The sequence below is a fragment of the Panulirus ornatus genome, chromosome 36 (assembly GCF_036320965.1).
Source record: "Panulirus ornatus isolate Po-2019 chromosome 36, ASM3632096v1, whole genome shotgun sequence".
Taxonomy (NCBI): domain Eukaryota; kingdom Metazoa; phylum Arthropoda; class Malacostraca; order Decapoda; family Palinuridae; genus Panulirus; species Panulirus ornatus.
In genome coordinates this window covers 12,135,422-12,158,778 of record NC_092259.1, presented here as the reverse complement: position 1 = coordinate 12,158,778, position 23,357 = coordinate 12,135,422, and the positions used below count along the sequence as shown (strand labels likewise).

At 39.3% G+C, this 23,357-nt stretch overlaps 1 long non-coding RNA gene across 1 annotated transcript in view; it reads left to right on the top strand.

Annotated features, from left to right (window-relative positions):
- LOC139760356 (uncharacterized) overlaps positions 1-23,357 on the top strand; it is an 82,167-nt gene that overhangs the window by 54,498 nt on the left and 4,312 nt on the right. The window contains exons 3-6 of the long non-coding RNA XR_011715322.1: positions 4,926-5,023; positions 12,574-12,772; positions 15,544-15,734; positions 18,980-19,170. This is a non-coding gene — a long non-coding RNA (uncharacterized lncRNA). The remainder of the gene's footprint in view (positions 1-4,925; positions 5,024-12,573; positions 12,773-15,543; positions 15,735-18,979; positions 19,171-23,357) is intronic.

The following is a 23,357-nucleotide window of genomic DNA, read 5'->3' as shown; positions in this document are numbered from 1 at the left end:
CATTATAGTGGTGGTCTGGGGATTATAGTGATGGTGATGGGGTTGACTATGATAATGAGACTTTAATGGTGATTAAAAGGATTTATATAGGTGGTCAAGGGGATTGTACTTGTGGTGAAGATGTTTATGATAAAGGGATATAATGATTTTAGGGATTACAATGATGATGATAGGGATTACATTAATGGTGGTGATGGGGTTTGTGATAATGATGACGGGGATTATGATGGTGAAGGGGATTAAAACGACTGTGATGGGGATTATCATGGTGGTCAAGGAGGGATGATAATGATGTTGATGTGTTTATAATGATGATGATGAATTGTAATGATAGGTGTAGGGATTCTAGTGTTGACAGTGTTGAGAGATAATTACAGTATTATATACATAAATCAATTATTGCAGTATTATATATAATACTCAATTATTGCAGTATAATATACATAACTCAGTTATTGCCGTATAATATACATAACTCAATTATTGCAGTATCATATACATAACTCAGTTATTGCAGTATTATATACGTAACTCAGTTATTGCAGTATTATATACATAACTCAGTTATTGCAGTATGATATACATAACTCAGTTATTGCAGTATTATATACTTAACTCAGTTATTGCAGTATGATATACATAACTCAGTTATTGCAGTGTACTACGAGGGAAGACAGTGGCGCTTCTCAGTGTAATCCATTATTTACTAAACATTTACAAAACCCAATAAGACTTTTGACGTCTGCTTTGTTGACATCGAAGTGGCTGGGGGAGTGGAGGACCCAGGAGGTGACTGGGGAGTGGAGGACCCAGGAGGTGACTGGGGAGGGAGTGTAGCTGGGGAGTGGAGGACCCAGGAGGTGAATGGGGAGTGGAGGACCCAGGAGGTGAATGGGGAGTGGAGGACCCAGGAGGTGACTGGGGAGGGAGTGTAGCTGGGGAGTGGAGGACCCAGGAGGTGAATGGGGAGTGGAGGACCCAGGAGGTGAATGGGGAGTGGAGGACCCAGGAGGTGAATGGGGAGTGGAGGACCCAGGAGGTGACTGGGGAGGGAGTGTAGCTGGGGAGTGGAGGACCCAGGAGGTGACTGGGGAGGAGAAGGTGGGGGAGTGTGTAAAGAATAGAGGACATGAGAGTCATAAAGCCTGCTCCAAATTCCTTGGTTTACGTAGGATTTCCTCCTCTGTCAGTAATTCACGTAGTTGACGTGTAAGCCCAGTTTACTTTGGTTTTCCTGGTTTACCGTTGTGTGTGTGTGTGTGTGTGTGTGTGTGTGTGTGTGTGTGTGTGTGTGTGTGTGTGTCTGGACCCTGTAAGTATCATGTACAAGTTCCAAATCTACTGGACCACCGAAATCTTACGAAATGTTGAACAAAAAAAAAATGGTCGATTCTCCATGATTAAAACATTTGACTGTCCTAAATGTAGACCCTGGGCGCCAGCTGACGAGACCATTACAGACCCCACCCTCAAGCATCATTATCACGTTACTTTAGCCGGGAGTATCGGACAGTGTGGCGCTCGAGGCTTAGCTCTGTCTTGCCACAGTTCACTTCAATTATATCCCGAGTTTGAGGAGCGTCCCAGCGGGCAGTGTTGCCAACTGATGCCGGAGGACATATTCTAAGTTTTTTTCCCCCTCACGTTGATTGAAAACAAATATACACATCATTACGCTCGTAGTAAAAGATACGATTCTCTCTTGATCATAATATTCGGTAGAAAAATTGTCGGGGAAATTTTCACTCCCAAAGGTGGATCTTGAAAACGAAAGGTTGTGGCAATACTTTCTCGCTCACTCCCCCCCCCCCTCCCCAACCCCACTTTCCAGCTTTTGGAACTTTATGTAAATTTCGGAGTTACGGTAATATGGGCGGGGGGGGGGGGGGGGTTCATTTGTTATTTCAGCGGTGGTTGATGCTCTGCTGGTATATGTGTATATATATATGTGTCTCTCTTTTTTAATTCTTTCTTAAATCCGTGTTGGCTGGCTGTCACTCCAGCTATATAGGCCTCCGTCAGTCGCGAGAATAACCGTCTGTGAGTACATTGTATGTGAGCGGCACACCCCCACACACCACACCACACCACCCACCCACCTCCCACACCTTCCTACCCGAGTGACTGACAGACCATCGGACATCAATTGATCTTTCCCCAACCAACGTCAGAGAGAGAGAGAGAGAGAGAGAGAGAGAGAGAGAGAGAGAGAGAGAGAGAGAGAGAGAGAGAGAGAGAGAGAGATTCCAAGTGTCGATTAAAGTTAGAGACTGTGTCCCAGGGAGGAGGAGGAGGACCACCACGCCCCCCCCCCCCCCCCTTGTCTTACCACCCTGGCGGATGGACGACGAAAGGGACGGTGGTGAAAGCGACGACAACGACAGACGGGGAGACGGTAGTGACGCGAGGCGTAGCACTGACGGAGGGCGGAGGAGGAGGACCTCCTCCGCCCCTGGCAGAGCCACCGGTGATGGGAGGGCGACGACGCCCATGACGGAAATCCATCCAAAACGTCAGAACTTTAAAGAGGAAAGATGACAACACATCACGACACGAGAGGAGACTCTCTCTCTCTCTCTCTCTCTCTCTCTCTCTCTCTCTCTCTCTCTCTCTCTCTCTCTCTCTCTCTCTCTCTTTCTCTCTCCCCGCCGAAGAGGGAAACAGAGATGGGAATGACGTCACAGTGGGACAGGCGACGATCTAGACGTGCGGGTGGACAGACAAGACACATAGATGAATTCTCATACAAAGCTGTTGCGGGTGGGAGGTGGTGATGTTGACAGCTGGGTGTGTGTGGGGGAGGGGGGGGGACTGCCCATAGCTAAGCTCACTACCTTAGAGAAAGGAAGGAGAGAGAGAGAGAGAGAGAGAGAGAGAGAGAGAGAGAGAGAGAGAGAGAGAGAGAGAGAGAGAGAGAGAGAGAGAGGTGGTAGAGGGAGGTCACCAGGGGCCAGGGAAGCTGTAACCTAGCCTGGGAGAAGCTTGCCCTATCCTACCTAACACTCGGATCCATCCATCGGGTTCCCTTCAATGTAAAACATTCGCGGTTAGAAGAACCTTCGCCAGGGGTTTTCCTCCGGCCATAAATCATCAGCGCCGCTGAAGTATTCACAGTCTGAATAGAAAGTTTCTGGCAGCTGCACCTGACGAGAAGGACCTTCCTGGAATAAATCCAGTCAGATATATTTCCGTCGGGAGAATTACTGGCGCGTAACGTTTCCCAGGAGGGTAATTAGTGTCGTGAGCCTGGGTACACACGCTCCTCGTTTGTCAACACTTGCTCGTATATTTACGGGGATTAATTGTCCTATCCTCTTGTAATTCTTGAATATATATATATATATATATATATATATATATATATATATATATATATATATATATATATATATATATATAATTTCATTGAGTATTGTTTACATCAGTGTGACAGAACAGCGTTTTTATTTGGCCTCAAGCCATTCCAGCTTCAGTTTTGTAAACTTTTCGGTTGTCTTCCAAGGCGTTTCAGGTGTCCCAACACGGCGATTGGGTTCTAGTAATTGTGTGATGAAGTTCATGACATTTTGCACGGATCGTGTGGTCTTCGGTGACGGATCGTGTGGTCTTTGGTGACGGATCGTGTGGTCTTTGGTGACGGATCGTGTGGTCTTCGGTGATGGATCGTGTGGTCTTTGGTGATGGATCGTGTGGTCTTCGGTGTCTTGAAAGGCACTGGACACCGTAATTTAGGCGGGTTCGGTCGGCCTTGAAGCAATCACTATCTCAAGGGGAAAGCGCTGCCATGACTCTCAAACTGGACATGGTATTCCAACTCGGTATGTGTTGTGATGGCTGCACACGAAGTTCGTTTGTGATTAAGTGGAATCTCCTGGCTTTAGAACTTACCAGATCCCTCTGGAAGGTCCCACCAGCCGTCCGAATCTCCAACTTTCCTTTGCGGTGGTATGTACCGTGAACCAACCGTTAGACAGCGCCACGGGGGTCGAAAAACCGAAACCATTGCGAAGTTGATGGTGAGGTAAGGTTCCTCCACCGTGTCATGAGGGTAGGAGACCCTAAACCGTCGTAAGGTCTATGTAAGGTAAGGTAAGGTAAGGTAAGGTCATCCACCGCGTCATGGGAATGAAAGTGGGTTATACCTAAGGGACGTGATATCATAACCCGCACGCGGGAGTAATAGATGCATTCTACTGTGATCTCGTTGGACACTCCTAAATGAGTCGACGGGTAAACTTGAGCATAACCCCCCCCCCCCCCCCCCCCACCACCACCGACCACTATTCATTTATTTTTTTGTAATAGGGGACAAGGCTATACGAAAATGAAATGGTGGGAGGCATACAGTCATCATGTGATTACACAATGAAATTAGGCAGTCCATATAATCATTCAGTTTCGAGGTGGGTTGACGCCAGGATCATGGGCGGGAGAATGGACATATAGAGCAAATAATGCCCTTGTTATGTTGTTTAGGCTCTAGGCCTGTGAACTGCCAGGGTCATTAAACTACATCCACCAACCGCAAAATCTTTGAACACCTTCTTCAGGTGGTATTAAAGATGATTCTAAGACCACACACACTCTCACTATGCATGTGGGCCGTATTTATTGAAAACATGTGTTTTCTGGGAAGATAGAGCCTCCTGTGGCTTGGAAGGTATGGAGAGATTGTTACTGTGAAATCTGATTAAGTCGGTTTGATTAGTTTTCACTTAGTTGGAGATTTTTCACATCTTATTTCACTGAAAACGTGCTGAACAGTCACCTAGGTAGAGAGATGTTTGGGATTAAGATTCATTGAATAGGAGAAATGTGATCTGTTAAGACTCATTCCAAAGTTTTACAAATCTTAGCTTCTGCATCTGTACTTACCTGTGTGTTCTGAGGCGACTGTTAGTAAAGATGAAGTAATTGCATTACAGGCCTGAAACTGACCAGTGGAGTTCCGGCAACAGTGGTCGCCATCCTGCACCACAGAGAGGAAGCCAAGGACATTGCCAGCACAACTGGTATCCCTCAGGTAAGCATCTGCCTCATTCTCTCTTGTGATGTGTGTGTGTGTGTGTGTGTGTGTGTGTGTGTGTGTGTGTGTGTGTGTGTGTGTATGTAAAGACTGGCCAGGACTAAGGTTGGTACATGCTCTTGTTTGTCAGTGACAGACCACTCTTAAGTGCTCCCTTGCCAGCCCAAGTAAGGCATATGTGTTCGTGAAGCCATTACAGACTCTCTGTAACCAGTGTAGTGGGCGCTTATAAGATGGAACGTGTACTTTGTTTGTGGATTGTGTAGAAATGCTTCGTCTTAAAAAATGAGTGACAGGTTGTGGAAAATTCAACTCTTATTAGTTAACACCCAACGATATGAGGTTGGTTATGATTTTGAAGACAAGATTAGGTTTTTTTTTTTTTTTTTTGGATACCCTCTTTTCAATGATCACTTGCTTTTTCATGAAAGCACTTACAATGTCTCTCATATTTTCATTGTATTCTTTTTTCTTCGAGTTATCTTCTTTAGTGCTTGCAGTAATGGTCTTGATTTTGATCTAGACAACAATGACTTTAGGATTCTTTGCCACAAAAGCATACAGAGCCTCTCAGCATACACTTATAGCCAAAATATTTTCAGTAAGCTAAATAATCAAAAGCATACACTCGGAAGAAGTTGAAAATCTAAGACAAATCTGACCAAATGCAAAATGCCTTGGGTTTTTCTTGATTTTTTTGAAAAAAATGGATTTCATTGAAAAATTCAGCATAGATGCTTTTACGTACGCTGAATAAAAACCTCTGGTCAAAAGCGAAAAATTCGTATGATTAGTCGAGTAATTAGCATATTAATATTATAATTAATCCAAATGGTAATTAAACGTTTAATTTTTCGAAATGCAGTCTCGATATACTTAACACTATATTGAATACCATGTATATCCAGATTTTCATTAAAATCTGAAGTTGAAAATCTGAACAAAATGCAAGGCCTTGGCTTTTTCTTGATTTTTTTGAGAAAAATGGATTTTCTTGAAAATTTCAGCATAGATGCTTTTAAGTATACTGAATAAGAATCTGTGGTCAAAAGCGAAAAATTCGTGTAATTAGTCGAATAATTAGCATATAAGTATTATTATGATTAATCTAAGTGGTAATTAAGCCTTTAATTTTAGGAAATGCAGTGTTTTGACTCGATGTACTTAATCACCATATAGAATACCATTTATAGCCAGATTTTCATTAAAATCTGAAGAAGTTGAAAATCTGAGCCAAATCTGAAGGAAAATGCTTGGATTTTCTTAATTTTCTTGAAAAAATGGATTTTCTTGAAAATTATAGCATAGATGCTTTTAAGTATGCTGAATTAGAATCTTTTGTGAAAAGCGAAGAAATCATGTAATTAGTCGAGTAATTAGCATATTAATATTATTACAATTAATCCAAGTGGTAATTAAGCGCTTAAGTTTTCGAAATGCAGCCTTTTGACTCGATATACTTAATCACCATATAGAATAACAATTATCCCCCGATTTTCATTAAAATCTGAAGAAGTTGAAAGTCTGAGCAAAATCTGAGCCTTGGATTTTTCTTGATTTTTTTTGAAAAAATGGATTTTGTTGAAAATTTCAACATAGATGCTTTAAGTATGCTGAATAAGAATCTGTGGTCAAAAGCGAAAAATTCGTGTAATTAGTCGAGTTATTAGCATATTATCATAATTAATCCAAGTGGTAATTAAGCGCTTAATTTTTGGAAATGTAGTCTCGATATACTTAATCACCATATAAAATACCATTTATACCCAGATTTTCATTAAAATCGGAAGAAGTTGAAAATCTGAGAAAATCTGACCAAATGGAAAAAATTTGCCTTGGATTTTTCTTGTTTTTTTGAAAAAAAAAAGGATTTTCCTGAAATTTTCAGCATAGTTACTTTTAATTATGCTGAATAAGAATCTGTGGTAAAAATCGAAAAATTCGTTTAACTAGTGGCGTAATTGGCATATTGATATTATTATAATTAATCTAAGTGGTAATTAAGCCTTTAATTTTAAAAAAATGCAGTCTTTTGACTCGATATACTTAATCACCATATAAAATACCATTTATACCCAGATTTTCATTAAAATCTGAAGAAGTTGAAAATCTGAGCAAAATCTGACCAAATGCAAAATGCCTTGGATTTTTCTTGATTTTTTTTGAAAAAAAATGGATTTTCTTGAAAATTTCAGCATAGATGTTTTTAAGTATGCTGAATAGGAATCTTTGGTCAAAAGCGAAAAATTCGTGAAATTAGTCGAGTAATTAGCATATAAGTATTATTATTATTAATCTAAGTGATAATTAAGCCTTTAATTTTAGGAAATGCAGTCTTTTGACTCGATATACTTAATCACCATATAAAATGCCATTTATACCCAGATTTTCATTGAAATCTGAAGAAGTTGAAAATCTCAGCAAAATCTGAGGAAAATGCTTGGATTTTTCTTGGTTTTTTTGAAAGAATGAATTTTCTTGAAAATTTAAGCATTGATGCTTTTAAGTATGCTGAATTAGAATCTTTGGTTAAAAGCGAAAAAATCTACACGATTAGTCGAGTAATTAGCATATTAATATTATTATAATTAATCCAAGTGGTAATTAAGCGCTTTATGTTTCGCAATGCAGTCTTTTGACTCGATATACTTAATCACCATATAGAATAACATTTATACCCCAAATTTTATTAAAATCTGAAGAAGTTGAAAATCTGAGGAAAATGTGAGCCTTGGATTTTTCTTTATTTTTTTTGAAAAGATGGATTTTCTTGAAAATTTCAACATTGATGCTTTTAAGTATGCTGAATAAGAATCAGTGGTCAAGGGCGAAAAATTCGTGTAATTAGTCGAGTAATTGAGATATTGATATAATTAATCCAAGTGGTAATTAAGCGCTTAATATTTCGAAATGCATTGTTGATGTACTTAATCACCATATTGAATATCATTTATTCCCAGATTTTCATTAAAATCGGAAGAAGTTGAAAATCTGAGGAAAATCTGGCCAAATGCAAAATGCCTTGGATTTTTCTTGATTTTTTTGAAAAAATGGATTTTCTTGAAAATTTCAGCAGATACTTTTAAGACAGAAGAATTAGAATCTTTGGTCAAAAGCGGAAAAATCGTGTAATTAGTGGAGTAATTAGCATATTAATATTATAATTAATCCAAGCGTTGGATTTTTCTTGAAAAAATGGATTTTCTTGAAAATTTCAGCATATATGCTTTTAAGTATGCTGAATAAGAATCTGTGGTCAAAAGAGAAACATTCGTGTAATTGGTCGAGTAATGAGCATATAAATATCATAATTGATGTAAGTGGTATTAAGTCTTTAATTTTAGGAAATATAGTCTTTTGACTCGATGTACTTAATCTGCATATAGAGTACCATTTATACCCAGATTTTTATTAAAATCTGAAGAAGTTGAAAATCTGAGCAAAATATGAGAAAAATGCATGGATTTTTCTTGATTTTCTTGAAAAAATAGATTTTCTTGAAAATTTCAGCATAGATGCTTTTAAGCATGTTGAATTAGAATCTTTGGTGAAAACCGGAAAAATCGTGTAATTAGTGGAGTAACTAGCATATTAAAATTATAATTAATCCAAGTGGTAATTAAGCACTTAATTTTTCGAAATATTGTCTTTTGACTCGATATACTTAATCACCATATAGAATGACATTTATACCCCGATTTTCATTAAAATCGGAAGAAGTTGAAATTCTGAGCAAAATCTGACCAAATGCAAAATGCCTTGGATTTTTCTTGATTTTTTTGAAAAAATGGATTTTCTTGAAAATTTCAGCATAGATTCTTTTACGTATGCTGAATAAGAATATGTGGTCAAAAGGGAAAAATACGTTTAATTAGTCGAGTAATTGGCATATCAATATTATTATAATTAATCTAAGTGGTAATTAAGCCTTTCATTTTAGGAAATGCAGTGTTTTGACACGATATACTTAATTACCATATAGAATAACATTTATACCCCAATTTTCATTAAAATCTGAAGAAGCTGAAAATCTGAGGATAATGTGAGCCTTGGATTTTTCTTCATTTTTTTTTGAGAAAAATGGATTTTCTTGAAAATTTCAACATAGATGCTTTTAAGTATACTGAATAAGAATCTGTGGTCAAAAGCGAAAAATTCGTGTAATTAGTCGAATAATTAGCATATAAGTATTATCATGATTAATCTAAGTGGTAATTAAGCCTTTAATTTTAGGAAATGCAGTGTTTTGACTCGATGTACTTAATCACCATATAGAATACCATTTATAGCCAGATTTTCATTAAAATCTGAAGAAGTTGAAAATCTGAGCCAAATCTGAAGGAAAATGCTTGGATTTTCTTAATTTTTTTGAAAAAATGGATTTTCTTGAAAATTAAAGCATAGGTGCTTTTAAGTATGCTGAATTAGAATCTTTTGTGAAAAGCGAAGAAATCATGTAATTAGTCGAGTAATTAGCATATTAATATTATTACAATTAATCCAAGTGGTAATTAAGCGCTTAAGTTTTCGAAATGCAGCCTTTTGACTCGATATACTTAATCACCATATAGAATAACAATTATACCCCGATTTTCATTAAAATCTGAAGAAGTTGAAAGTCTGAGCAAAATCTGAGACTCGGATTTTTCTTGATTTTTTTTGAAAAAATGGATTTTGTTGAAAATTTGAACATAGATGCTTTAAGTATGCTGAATAAGAATCTGTGGTCAAAAGCGAAAAATTCGTGTAATTAGTCGAGTTATTAGCATATCATAATTAATCCAAGTGGTAATTAAGCGCTTAATTTTTGGAAATGTAGTCTCGATATACTTAATCACCATATAAAATACCATTTATACCCAGATTTTCATTAAAATCGGAAGAAGTTGAAAATCTGAGAAAATCTGACCAAATGGAAAAAATTTGCCTTGGATTTTTCTTGTTTTTTTTGAAAAAAAAAGGATTTTCCTGAAATTTTCAGCATAGTTACTTTTAATTATGCTGAATAAGAATCTGTGGTAAAAATCGAAAAATTCGTTTAACTAGTGGCGTAATTGGCATATTGATATTATTATAATTAATCTAAGTGGTAATTAAGCCTTTAATTTTAAAAAAATGCAGTCTTTTGACTCGATATACTTAATCACCATATAAAATACCATTTATACCCAGATTTTCATTAAAATCTGAAGAAGTTGAAAATCTGAGCAAAATCTGACGAAATGCAAAATGCCTTGGATTTTTCTTGATTTTTTTTGAAAAATAATGGATTTTCTTAAAAATTTCAGTATAGATGCTTTTACGTATGCTGAATAAGAATATGTGGTCAAAAGGGAAAAATACGTTTAATTAGTCGAGTAATTGGCATATCAATGTCATTATAATTAATCTAAGTGGTAATTAAGCCTTTAATTTTAGGAAGTGCAGTGTTTTGACTCGATATACTTAATCACCATATAAAATACCATTTACACCCAGATTTTCATTAAAATCTGAAGAAGTTGAAAATCTGAGCAAAACGCAAGGCCTTGGATTTTTCTTGATTTTTTTGAAAAAATAGATTTTCTTGAAAATTTCAGCATAAATACTTTTAAGTATGAAGAATTAGAATCTTTGGTCAAAAGCGGAAAAATCGTGTAATTAGTGGAGTAATTAGCATATTAATATTATTATAATTAATCCAAGTGGTAATTAAGCGCTTAATTTTTCGAAATGCAGTCTTGTGACTCGATATACTTAATCACCATATAGAATACCATCTATACCCAGATTTTCATTAAAATCTCAAGTTGAAAATCTGAGCAAAATGCATGGCTATAGCCTTGGATTTTTCCTGTTTTTTTCAAAAAATGGATTTCATGAAAATTTCAGCATTGATGCTTTTTAGTATGCTGAATAAGAATATGTGGTCAATACCTACAAATTCGTGTAATTAGTATATTAATATTATTATAATTAATCTAAGTGGTAATTAAGCACTTGATATTAGGAAATGCATTCTTTTGACTCCAAATACTTAAGCAAACTTAGTCACCAACTTTTGCAGTTTCTCACTTGAATCTCCCACCAGTGTTGTATTATCAGCAAACAATTGACTCACTTAACAGGCTCTCTCATCCCCAACAGACTGCATACTCACCCCTCTCGCTAAAACTCTTGCATTTACCTCACTAACTACCCTATCCATAAACAAATTAAACAACCATGGGGACATCACACATCCCTGCCGCAGACTGACCTTCACTGCGAACTAATCATTCTCTTTATAAAGATTCTCACTGCTTCTAGCACACCATATACTCTGCCCACCTTGTCATATGCCTTCTCCAGATCCATAAATGCAACATAAAAATCCATGTGTTTCTCTAAGTATTTCTCACATACATTCTTCAAAGCAAACACCTGATCCACAGATCCCCTACCACTTCTGAAACTATAGTGCCTTCACCATCTCAGTCAATACCTTCCCATATAATTTCCAGGAATACTCATACATACATACATATATATATATATATATATATATATATATATATATATATATATATATATATATATATATATATATATATATATATATGGTTCATGGCCAAGTGCCTGAGGATTGGCAGAATGCATGCATAGTGCCATTGTATAAAGGCATTCAAACTTACCTCCCAATTAACTCGTCCCTCAACCCTACTGAACCTAATAACCTTGCTCTTCTTCACATTTACCCTCAGCTTTCTTCTTTCACACACTTACCAAACTCAGTCACCAACTTCTGCAGTTTCTCACCCAAATCTTCCACCAGTGCTGTATCATCAATGAATGAACAACTGACTCATTTCCCAAGCCCTCTCATCCCCAACAGACTGCATACTTGCCCCTCTCTCCAAAACTCTTGCATTCACCTCCCTAACAACCCCATCCATAAACAAATTAAACAGCCATGGAGACATCATGCACCCCTGCTGCAACCCGACATTCACTGGGAACCAACTACTTTCCTCTCTTCCTACTCATACAAATGCCTTACATACTTGGTAAAAACTTTTCACTGCTTCTAGCAACTTACCTCCCACACCATATACTCTTAATACCTTCCACAAAGCATCTCTTTCAACACTATCATATGACTTCTTCAGATCCATAAATGCTACACATAAATCCATTTGTTTTTCTAAGTATATCTCACATACATTCTTCAAAGCAAACACCTGGTCCACACATAATCTACCTCTTCTGAAACCACACTGCTCTTCCTCAATCTGATGTTGTGTACATGCCTTTACCCTCTCAATCAATACCCTCCAATATAATTTCCCAGAAACACTCAACAAACTTATACCTCTGTAATTTGAACATTCACCTTTATCCCCTTTGCCTTTGTACAGTGGCACTGTGCATGCATTCTGTCAATCCTCTGGCACTTGACCAAGAACCATATATACACTGAATATCCTTACCAACCAATCAACAACACAGTCATCCCCATTTTTAATAAATTCCACTGCAATACCATCCAATATATATTTATTTTCTTTTACTTCTTGTTGTCGTTACAGCTTACTGAGCAGGAACGTGCTATTGCAACCATAGAGCCTGTACCTAACAGCTCTCTGGCTGCCCTTATATCGAACATGGTTACTGCCCAAAGAGGTCAACATAGCCAAGGCTTAGAAGATGGACTGATGCAGTCAGCCTCTCGTCACTATGATGACCCAGTACTGTTGAAAGTACCCCCATATAGTACTGTGTAACAAAGTAAGTCTAAATGAAAGTAAGGTTAAATGATTAAGTTATATATGTATATATCACACATATCCTACCCTCTTAATTTACTTTTCCACAAAGCATCTCTACCATATCCATAAATGCTACATACAGATCCATCTGTTTTTCTAAGTATTTCTCACATACATTCTCCAAAGCAAACACCTGATTCACACATCTTCTACCACTTCTGAAACCACACTGCTCTTCCCTAATCTGTACATGCTTTTACCCTCTTAATCAATACCCTCCCATATAATTTCTCAGGAATACTCAACAAACTTATACCTCTGTAATTCGAACATTCATCTTTATCCCCTTTGCCTTTATACAATGGCACTATGCATGCATTCTGCCAATCCTCAGGCACTTGGCCATGAACCTACATACATACCAACCAATTAACAACACAGTCACCCCCTTTTTTAATAAATTTCACTGCAATACCAACGAAAATATATTTGAATATATATTATATTTATTATCTTTATTATACTTTGTCGCTGTCTCCCGCGTTTGCGAGGTAGCGCAAGGAAACAGACGAAAGAAATGGCCCAACCCCCCCCCATACACATGTATATACATACATCCACACACGCAAATATACATACCTACACAGCTTTCCATGGTTTACCCCAGACGCTTCACATGCCTTGATTCAATCCACTGACAGCACGTCAACCCCGGTATACCACATCGCTCCAATTCACTCTATTCCTTGCCCTCCTTTCACCCTCCTGCATGTTCAGGCCCCGATCACACAAAATCTTTTTCACTCCATCTTTCCACCTCCAATTTGGTCTCCCTCTTCTCCTCGTTCCCTCCACCTCCGACACATATATCCTCTTGGTCAATCTTTCCTCACTCATTCTCTGCATGTGCCCAAACCACTTCAAAACACCCTCTTCTGCTCTCTCAACCACGCTCTTTTTATTTCCACACATCTCTCTTACCCTTACGTTACTCACTCGATCAAACCACCTCACACCACACATTGTCCTCAAACATCTCATTTCCAGCACATCCATCCTCCTGCGCACAACTCTATCCATAGCCCACGCCTCGCAACCATACAACATTGTTGGAACCACTATTCCTTCAAACATACCCATTTTTGCTTTCCGAGATAATGTTCTCGACTTCCACACAGTCTTCAAGGCCCCCAGAATTTTCGCTCCCTCCCCCACCCTATGATCCACTTCCGCTTCCATGGTTCCATCCGCTGCCAGATCCACTCCCAGATATCTAAAACACTTCACTTCCTCCAGTTTTTCTCCATTCAAACTCACCTCCCAATTGACTTGACCCTCAACCCTACTGTACCTAATAACCTTGCTCTTATTCACATTTACTCTTAACTTTCTTCTTCCACACACTTTACCAAACTCAGTCACCAGCTTCTGCAGTTTCTCACATGAATCAGCCACCAGCGCTGTATCATCAGCGAACAACAACTGACTCACTTCCCAAGCTCTCTCATCCCCAACAGACTTCATACTTGCCCCTCTTTCCAAAACTCTTGCATTTACCTCCCTAACAACCCCATCCATAAACAAATTAAACAACCATGGAGACATCACACACCCCTGCCGCAAACCTACATTCACTGAGAACCAATCACTTTCCTCTCTTCCTACACGTACACATGCCTTACATCCTCGATAAAAACTTTTCACTGCTTCTAACAACTTTCCTCCCACACCATATATTCTTAATACCTTCCACAGAGCATCTCTATCAACTCTATCATATATATATATATATATATATATATATATATATATATATATATATCCCTGGGGATAGGGGAAAAGAATACTTCCCACGTATTCCCTGCGTGTCGTAGAAGGCGACTAAAAGGGGAGGGAGCGGGGGGCTGGAAATCCTCCCCTCTTGTTTTTTTTTTCTTTTTTTTAATTTTCCAAAAGAAGGAACAGAGAAGGGGGCCAGGTGAGGATGTTCCCTCAGAGGCCCAGTCCTCTGTTCTTAACGCTACCTTGCTGATGCGGGAAATGGCGAATAGTTTGAAAAAAAAAATATATATATATATATATATATATATATATATATATATATATATTTTTCTTTCTTTTCTTTTAAACTATTCGCCATTTCCCGCGTTAGCGAGGTAGCGTTAAGAACAGAGGACTGGGCCTTTTTTGGAATATCCTCACCTGGCCCCCTCTGTTCCTTCTTATATATATATATATATATATATATATATATATATATATATATATATATATATATATATATATATATTTGCACACACACATGAATGTAAGGTTAAATGATAAATTTACATATGAGTATATCACACATAACATATATCCTACTCTCCTATTTTACTTTTCCACAAAGCATCTCTATCAGCCCTATCATATGCCTTCTCCAGATCCATAAATGCTACACACAAATCCATTGGTATTTTAGGTATTTCTCATACACATTCTTCAAGCAAACACTTGATCCACATATCCTCTACCACTTCTGAAACCACACTGCTGTTCCCATCTGATGCTCTGTACCTTCCTTTACACTCTCAATCAATACCCTCCCATACAATTCCACAGGAATACTCAACAAACTTATACCATATTGCATGCATTCTGCCAATCCTCAGGCACTCCACCATGAGCCACACATACATTGAATATCGTTACCAACCAATCAACAACACAGTCATCCCAATTTTTAATAAATTCCACTGCAATACCATCCAGTATATATTCATTTTCTTTTACTTCTTTTTGTCGTTACAGCTTACTGAGCAGGAACGTGCTATTGCAACCATAGAGCCTGTACCTGACAGCTGTCTGGCTGCCCTTTATCGGAGATGGTCACTGCAGTCAGCCTTTCATCACCATGATGACCCAGTACTGTTGAAATTGTTGGATGGTTCTTTTGATGTGGGAAGTACTTAGGCTACCCCCATATAGTACTTTGTAACAAAGTAAGTCTAAATGAATGTAAGGTTAAATGATTAAGTTACATATGTATATATCACACATATCCTACCCTCCTATTTTACATTTTGACAAAGCATCTCTATCATATGCCTTCTCCAGATCCATAAATGCTACATACAAATCCATCTGTTTTTCTAAGTATTTTTCACATACATTCTTCAAAGCAAACACCTGATTCACACATCTGCCACTTCTGAAACCACACTGTTCTCCCCTAATCTGTACATGCCTTTACCCTCTTAATCAATACCCTCCCATATAATTTCTCAGGAATACTCAACATACTTATACCTCTGTAATTTAAACACTCACCTTTATCCCCTTTGCCTTTGTACAATGGCTCTATGCATGCATTCCGCCAATCCTCAGGCACTTGACCATGAACCATACATACACTGAATATCCTTACCAACCAATGAACAACACAGTCAAGCCCTTTTTTAATAAATTTCACTACAATACCATCCAACATATATTTTAATGTAATATTCCTATGAGTCCACTGGGAAAATGAAATATAACAGTCAGTTGATATACATATTTCTCGTGTCTCCCCTGATGATGTGATTATTACACGAAAGTGCACTTGGGAACTTGTGTTTCATTTTCCCCATGGACTCATAGGAATATCTTGATCACGTGCAAAATTGTGATGCTTTCCTTTAATGTGATTTATATATATTCTATTCATTTATTCATCATACTTTGTCGCTGCCTCCCGCATTAGTGTGGTAGCGCAAGGAAACAGATGAAAGAATGGCCCAATCCACCCACATACACATGTTTTTTTTTTTTTTTTTTTTTTTTTTTTTTTTTTTTTTTTTTTTTATACTTTGTCGCTGTCTCCCGCGTTTGCGAGGTAGCGCAAGGAAACAGACGAAAGAAATGGCCCAACCCCCCCCCCCATACACATGTACATACACTCGTCCACACACGCAAATATACATACCTACACAGCTTTCCATGGTTTACCCCAGACGCTTCACATGCCTTGCTTCAATCCACTGACATCACGTCAACCCCTGTATACCACATGACTCCAATTCACTCTATTTCTTGCCCTCCTTTCACCCTCCTGCATGTTCAGGCCCCGATCACACAAAATCTTTTTCACTCCATCTTTCCACCTCCAATTTGGTCTCCCTCTTCTCCTCGTTCCCTCCACCTCCGACACATATATCCTCTTGGTCAATCTCTCCTCACTCATTCTCTCCATGTGCCCAAACCATTTCAAAACACCCTCTTCTGCTCTCTCAACCACGCTCTTTTTATTTCCACACATCTCTCTCACCCTTACGTTACTTACTCGATCAAACCACCTCACACCACACATTGTCCTCAAACATCTCATTTCCAGCACATCCATCCTCCTGCGCACATCTCTATCCATAGCCCACGCCTCGCAACCATGTATATACACATGTATATACATATATATATACACACAGACATATACATATATGCACATGTACATAATTCATACTGTCTGCCCTTATTCATTCCCGTCGCCACCCCGCCACACATGAAATAACAACCCCCTCCCCCTGCATGTGCGCGAGGTAGTGCTAGGTAAAGACAACAAAGGCCACATTCGTTCACACTCAGTCTCTAGCTGTCATGGATAATGCACCGAAACCACAGCTCCCTTTCCACATCCAGGCCCTACAGAACTTTCCGTGGTTTATCCCAGACATTTCACATGCCCTGGTTCAATCCACTGACAGCACGTTGACCCCGGTATACCACATCATTCCAATTCACTCTATTCCTTGCACGCCTTTCACCCTCCTGCATGTTCAGACCCCGATCACTCAAAATCTTTTTCACTTCATCTTTCCACCTCCAATTTGGTCTCCCACTTCTCGTTCCCCTCACCCCTGACACATATACCCTCTTTGTCAATCTTTCCTCACTCATTCTCTACACGTGACCAAACCATTTCAAAACACCCTCTTCTGCTCTCTCAACCACACTCTTTTTATTACCACACATCTCTCTTACCCTTTCATTACTTACTCGATCAAACCACCTAACACCACATACTGTCCTCAAACATCTCATTTCCAGCACATCCACCCTCCTTTGCACAACTCTATCCATAGCCCACGCCTCGCAACCATATAACATTCTTGGAACCACCATTCCTTCAAACACCCATTTTTGCTTTCCAAGATAATGTTCTCAACTTCCACACATTCTTCAACGCTCCCAGAACTTTCACCCCCTCCCCCACCCTATGATTCACTTCTGCTTCCATGGTTCCATCTGCTGCCAAATCCACTCCCAGATATCTAAAACACTTCACTTCCTCCAGTTTTTCTCCATTCAAACTTACCTCCCAGTTGACTTGTCCCTCAAACCTACTGTACCTAATAACCTTGCTGTTATTCACATTTACTCTCAGCTTTCTTCTTTCACACACTTTACCAAACTCAGTCACCAGCTTCTGCAGTTTCTCACCCGAATCAGCCACCAGCTCTGTATCATCAGCGAACAACAACTGACTCACTTCCCAAGCTCTCTCATCCACAACAGACTGCATACTTGCCCCTCTTTCCAAAACTCTTGCACTCACCTCCCTAACAACACCATCCATAAACAAATTAAACAACCATGGAGACATCACGCACCCCTGCCGCAAACCAACATTCACTGAGAACCAATCACTTTCCTCTCTTCCTACACGTACACATGCCTTACATCCTTGTAAAAAATTTTCACTGCTTCTAACAACTTGCCTCCCACACCATATATTCTTAATACCATCCACAGAGCATCTCTATCAACTCTTATCATATGCCTTCTCCAGATCCATAAATGCTACACACAAATCCATCTGTTTTTTTAAGTATTTCTCACATACATTCTTCAAAGCAAACACCCGATCCACACATCCTCTACCACTTCTGAAACCACGCTGCTCTTCCCCAATCTGATGTTCTGTACATGACTTTACCTTCTCAATCAGTACCCTTCTATATGATTTCCCAGGAATACTCAACAAACTTATACCTCTGTAATTTGAACATTCACCTTCATCACCTTTGCCTTTGTACAGTGGCACTATGCATGCATTCCACCAATCCCCAGGCACTTGACCATGAACCATATTTACACTGAATATCCTTACCAACCAATCAACAACACAGTCATCCCAATTTTTAATAAATTCCACTGCAATACCATCCACTATATATTTATTTTATTTTACTTCTTGCTGTTCTTACAGCTTACTGAGCAGGAACGTGCTATTGCAACCATAGAGCCTGTACCTGACAGCTGTCTGGCTGCCCTTTATAGGAGATGGTCACTGCAGTCAGCCTTTCGTCATCATGATGACCCAGTACTGTTGAAAGTGTTGGATGGTTCCTTTGATGTGGGAAGTACTTAGGCTACCCCCACATAGTACTTTGTAACAAAGTAAGTCTAAATGAATGTAAGGTTAAATGATTCAGTTACATATGTATATATCACACATAACATATATCCTACCCTCCAATTTCACTTTTCCACAAAGCATCTCTATCATATGCCTTCTCCAGATCCATAAATGCTACATACAAATCCATCTGATTTTCTAAGTATTTCTCACATACATTCTTCAAAGCAAACACCTGATCCACACATCTACCACTTCTGAAACCACACTGCTCTCCCTCAGTCTGAAGCTCTGTACATGCCCTTACCCTCTTAATCAATACCCTCCCATATAATTTACAGGAATACTCAACAAACTTATACCTCTGTAATTTGAACACTCACCTTTATCCCCTTTGCCTTTGTACAATAGCTCTGTGCATGAATTCCGCCAATCCTCAGGCACTTCACCATGAACCATACTCACATTGAATATCATTACCAACCAATCAACAACACAATCACCCCCTTTTTAATATATTTCACTGCAATACCATCCAGTACATATTTGAATGTAATATATATTTATTTATTTATTTATTCATTTATTTATTTTGCTTTGTTGCTGTCTCCCGCGTTAGCGAGGTAGCGCAAGGAAACAGACGAAACAATGGCCCAACCCACCCACATACACATGTATATACATACATGTCCACACACGCAAAATATACATACCTATACATCTCAGCATACACATATATATATACACACACAGACATATACATATATACACATGTACATAATTCATACTGTCTGCCTTTGGTCATTCCCATCGCCACCTCGCCACACATGAAATAACAACCCCCTCATGTGTGTGAGGTAGCGCTAGGAAAAGATAACAAAGGCCCCATTCGTTCACACTCAGTCTCTAGCTGTCATGTAATAATGCACCGAAACCACAGCTCCCTTTCCAAATCCAGGCCCCACAGAACTTTCCATGGTTTACCCCAGACGCTTCACATGCCCTAGTTCAAATCCATTGACAGCACGTCGACCCCGGTATACCACACCGTTCCAATTCACTCTATTCCTTGCACGCCTTTCACCCTCCTGCATGTTCAGGCCCTGATCACTCAAAATCTTTTTCACTCCATCTTTCCACCTCCAATTTGGTCTCCCACTTCTCCTCGTTCCCTCCACCTCTGACACATACATCCTCTTGGTCAATCTTTTCTCACTTATTCTCTCCATGTGACCAAACCATTTCAAAACACCCTCTTCTGCTCTCTCAACAACACTCTTTTTATTTCTACACATCTCTCTTACCCTTACATTACTTACTCGATCAAACCACTTCACACCACATACTGTCCTCAAACATCTCATTTCCAGCACATCCACCCTCCTGCACACAACGCTATCCATAGCCCATGCCTCGCAATCATGCAACATTGTTGGAACCACTATTCCTTCAAACATACCCATTTTTGCTTTCCGAGATAATGTTCTCAACTTCCAAGCATTCTTCAAGGCTCCCAGAATTTCGCCCTCTCCCCCACCGTATGATTCACTTCCGCCTACATGGTTCCATCCGCTGCCAGATCCACTCCCAGATTTCTAAAACACTTTACTTCCTCCAGTTTTTCTCCATTCAAACTTACTTCCCAATTGACTTGACCCTCAACCCTACTGTACCTAATAACCTTGCTTTTATTCACATTTACTCTTAACTTTCTTCTTTCACACACTTTACCAAACTCAATCACCAGCTTCTGCAGTTTCTCACCCGAATCAGCCACCAGCGCTGTATCATCAGCGAACAACAACTGACTCACTTCCCAAGCTCTCTCATCCACAACAGACTGCATACTTGCCCCTCTTTCCAAAACTCTTGCAATCACCTCCCTAACAACCCCATCCATAAACAAATTAAACAACCATGGAGACATCACACACCCCTGCCGCAAACCTAAATTCACTGAGACCCAATCACTTTCCTCTCTTCCCTACATGTACACATGCCTTACATCCTCGATAAAAACTTTTCACGGCTTCTAACAACTTGCCTCCCACACCATATATTCTTAATACCTTCCACAGAGCATCGCTATCAACTCTATCATATGCCTTCTCCAGATCCATAAATGCTACATACAAATCCATTTGCTTTTCTAAGTATGTCTCACATACATTCTTCAAAGCAAACACCTGATCCACACATTCTCTACCACTTCTGAAACCACACTGCTCTTCCCCAATCTGATGCTCTGTACATGCCTTCACCCTTTCAATCAATACCCTCTCATATAATTTACCAGGAATACTCAACAAACTTATACCTCTGTAATTTGAGCACTCACTCTTATCCCCTTTGCCTTTGTACAATGGCACTATGCACGCATTCTGCCAATCCTCAGGCACCTCACCATGAGTCATACATACATTAAATAACCTTACCAACCAGTCAACAATACAGTCACCTCCTTTTTTAATAGATTCCACTGCAATACCATCCAAACCTGCTGCCTTGCTGGCTTTCATCTTCGGCAAAGCTTTTACTACCTCTTCTCTGTTTACCAAATCATTTTCCCTAACCCTCTCACTTTGCATGCCACCTCGACCAAAACACCCTATATCTGCCACTCTATCATCAAACACATTCAACAAACCTTCAAAATACTCGCTCCATCTCCTTCTCACATCACCACTACTTGTTACCACCTCCCCATTTGCGCCCTTCACTGAAGTTCCCATTTGCTCCCTTGTCTTACGCATTTTATTTACCTCCTTCCAGAGCATCTTTTTATTCTCCCTAAAATTTAATGATACTCTCTCACCCCAACTCTCATTTGCCCTCTTTTTCACTTCTTGCACCTTTCTCTTGACCTCCTGTCTCTTTCTTTTATACATCTCCCACTCAATTGCATTTTTCCCCTGCAAAAATTGTCCAAATGCCTCTCTCCTCTCTTTCACTAATAATCTTACTTCTTCATCCCACCACTCACTACCCTTTCTAATCAACCCACCTCCCACACTTCTCATGCCACAAGCATCTTTTGCGCAATCCATCACTGATTCCCTAAATACATCCCATTCCTCCCCCACTCCCCTTACTTCCATTGTTCTTACCTTTTTCCATTCTGTACTCAGTCTCTCCTGGTACTTCCTCACACAAGTCTCCTTCCCAAGCTCGCTCACTCTCACCACCCTCTTCACCCCAACATTCACTCTTCTTTTCTGAAAACCCATACAAATCTTCACCTTAGCCTCCACAAGATAATGATCAGACGTCCCTCCAGTTGCACCTCTCAGCACATTAACATCCAAAAGTCTCTCTTTCGCGCGCCTGTCAATTAACACGTAATCCAATAACGCTCTCTGGCCATCTCTCCTACTTACGTATACTTATGTATATCTCGCTTTTGAAACCAGGTATATATACATGTGTTTTTTCTCTCATACATACTTGCTCACTGTTTCCCACGTTAGTGAAATAGCAACAGATAAGGATGAAAAAAAGTGCCTCATTCACTGATGTCCATTCTAACACTTGTAATGCACTGAAACCACAGCTCCCTATCCATAACCAGGCCCCACAGACCTTGCTATGGTTTCCCCCAGCTGCTTCAGCCTTAGATCAGTCCACAGACAGCATGTTGACTCATATATACCACATTGCTCGATTTCACTATTCTATGGAAGAATTTCCCCTCATCCATGTTCAGGCCCTGAGCACTCAAAATATTTTTCACTTCATCTTCCATTTCTAATTTGGTCTCCCCTAATCATTGTCACCTCCACTTCCAACACATAAGTCCTCTCTATCAACCTCTCCCCATTCATTCTCTCATATCAAAATAATTTCAGAAAACTTTCTTCAAAGCAATCATGTGATCTAACTATCCTCCACCACTTCTGAAACCACATTATTGCTCCCTAATCTGATGCTCTATACATGCCTTCACCCTCTCAATCACCACTCTCCCATACACCTTGTAGGTACACTCAAAAAACTTATATATCTTTTTAGTTCAAACACTCACCTTTCAACAATGCCCCTATACATGCAATCTGCAAATCCTCAAGCATCTCACCATGATCCATACATACAATGAAAATCCTAACTAGATAATCTGCCTCACATCCAGAGGGCAGGGCCACAGGTCATGCAGTGTAGTGACATTAAATGTGTCTATGTGGAAGAGTGAGGGCCAGCTGAGCAGCATGTGTTTAGTACCTTCACTGTGGTA